Source organism: Phyllobates terribilis, unplaced genomic scaffold, assembly GCF_046119375.1.
Source record: "Phyllobates terribilis strain yellow unplaced genomic scaffold, ASM4611937v1 Scaffold_5991__1_contigs__length_47687, whole genome shotgun sequence".
Lineage (NCBI taxonomy): Eukaryota > Metazoa > Chordata > Amphibia > Anura > Dendrobatidae > Phyllobates > Phyllobates terribilis.
In genome coordinates this window covers 31,428-34,284 of record NW_027368735.1, presented here as the reverse complement: position 1 = coordinate 34,284, position 2,857 = coordinate 31,428, and positions in this window count along the sequence as shown.

The following is a 2,857-nucleotide window of genomic DNA, read 5'->3' as shown; positions in this document are numbered from 1 at the left end:
CGCCTCTAAAAGTGTCTTTTTTGAGGCATATTTAGCCCGCCTCTAAAAGTGTTCCCACTTGTTGCAGCCCCCTCATTTGCTGCGAACGGTATACGCCTCAACAAGTGTCAAAATGCCCGCCGCAAAAAGGGTTTTTTCCACTAGTGGTGTGCTTGCATGGGCAAGCCATCCTGGTATGTTCTTATGCCATGTTCTTTTTCTTGTCATATTTTCTGCTTTATGCTTCTCATATCTTGCCTTTTTGATGATGCCAAAAGGGGGAAGGTTTCCGGGGATACTATTTTGAGGGGGAAGTCGCCTACTAGGTAGACTTGCGTAAGACGTTTAGGGGGAACTAGCTAGTATCTATGTGACATCCTTTTTATTGCCTTAGCTATTATTCTTAAAATGTTTAAAGTGTTTGTCACCATCAAAAAGGGGGAATTTGTTAAGGGTTCCTTAGTTTTGATGTTGACAATCACTTCCTAACTCGCTTACCTAAGTGTCATATGCAGTTGCTATTTTAGGGAAGTTTCCTTACGAGGAAACTTTCCATATCAGGGAAGTGACTTTGAAACCGAAGAGTAATCTTTCCATATTGAAGAATAGGAAACCGGTTAAGAAAGCGATATGCAATTAAAAGGATTACGAAGGATCAAATCTATCAAGACAAACGGACTAAGACGCGTTGAACAAGAATATCTTTGGAAAAGATATTCGGACGGAAAAGATATATTATATATAAACAAACGGTTAAGTGATGTAAAACAAAGATATTCTTGGAGAAGATACTCAGACGCAAAAGAGAGAAGATCTAAGTGTTGGGCCGGCAAAAAGGATAACAAGATAGAGTATCGATACGTATCTTGGTGCGTAGCTATTTAGTATAAATAGACGAAGTCATTTCTATGAATGTGTGCGTGAAACCGAGAGAAGAAAAGATAGGCTAATAGGTTAAGAGATTTATACACTTGTAAGGGTTGAGTTTGTGTACGAGAGAAAGAGAAGAGTGACTTAGATTAGTCCGAGTTCTCTATTTTGTAACGAACAAGAGATCCAATAAAAAGAGTGTGTGGGTTTCAAATCCTTCTAGTGAAAAACTAGAAGGTAGTGGTTTTACTCAATACTATTTGGTGTTGAGGTTTCCACTATAAATACCGTGTTAATCTTTTACATAAATACGTTTCAGCTGAAGCAGATTTAGGGAAGTGACACTCGCTTCCTTGAGTCGGTTACATCACAGCGATCTAACACACTGGATAAGCAAGCAAATAAAGGTACTTAAGGGACTTGAGCATCCAATTAGCCTAAAGATCACATGCAAATTTTCAACCTCTTGAAGAAAGATACTTTCAATTTAAAACCACAGTTGAATACAGCTTCTAATCATAATGCGTAGAGCAAACCAATTAGCCTAAAGATAACAGCTACTCTGCATCCCTAATAAGAGTATCCATTGTGAATTTTAGGAGATTTTTCCCTTTTAAAATAGAGATTAAATGAATGTGTAGATATTAACGAGAATTTATCATCTATATATTAAAGCTCCCTTTTTGAAATTCCCACAACTATTTCCACAATTATTCCGGCCATACCGTATTCTACATGTCAATTTTTTCATTTGTCCTTCTATTCTCTCTATTCTATTTTTTTGATTTTTTCAATTTAATTATACCATTACAAATAGAAGTTTGCAAGGTACGGAAGATTTCAGCATAAATTTTAAAATATATTTATGAAAACCAACTCTTCTTTTCCGTAATATCTGATATTTGAGAACCAATTAGTTCTACTATTCTCTCCATTTCAAGCCTTACACATTTGATTTTTGCAGACGACGTAGAGAGAAATTGAGGAAGAAGAATTCACAAATCATGCTAGATTTCTTAGTTTTCTTCAACCAGTGAAAGTGACGATCCAAAATTCGCTAAAACTCTAGGAAATCGATTGAAGATTGAGGATTTCAATACTATGCAAAAGGCGGAGCTTCTTCATATTGTGGAATCTGAATGTCTATGGAATGATTAATCCCTAGGAATTCCAATTCCACATTGTGAACAAGCTTCGTAGATGACGGTGATTTATATCAGTGACGAGGTTATTGGTGGCGCTAACCTTGGGCGCTTTCATGTGGATGTTGAAGGCCGGATTCAAAATTCTCAAGTAATATTGTTGCAAAATTCTCAAGTAAATATGAGTTGAAGTTTATATTATATGTTGTTGCACTAACCAAAGTTGTATATAGTTTAGCTGCATAAGAAGAACAACTATCTCATGTTGATTTCAATTGATTATTGTTGACATGGAATTTTCTCTAAGATTGATTCTTGTTGTCTAATATAAACCTTGGAATGCTATTTCAGTGTTCAACCAATTTATGTAGATGCAAATCTCTTTAAAAGTATTATATAATACTTGGTTATGGGTGATTGCACAGAATATACTTGCTTTTGCTCTTTTCATTTCACCTTTGTAAGTCTGCTATCTTGCAAATAGAAGTTATGTTTAGAAGTTGTATAACAAAGTGTAGATCTGATTGTGAATATGTTATCTTAAACAATTTATCAGGCTACATTCAAAAGAATTGTCAGGAACATGTCCACAGAACAATTCTCTGGATTGCCCTATATATACTCCATGCTCAACTGCTTGATATTCCTATGGTATGGGATGCCTCTAATATCCCCAGGAGTCATATTAGTAGCATCTGTCAATTCGGTTGGTGCACTTTTCCAATTAACTTACATTATCCTCTTCATAAGCTATGCTGAGGAGAAAAAGAGGGTAGCTATCACTTAAAACTATATTGAGTTGCATTGTACAATATGAAGTAAATTTAGAAACAATGCTATTTCAGTTCTGTTTTACCTACATTAAT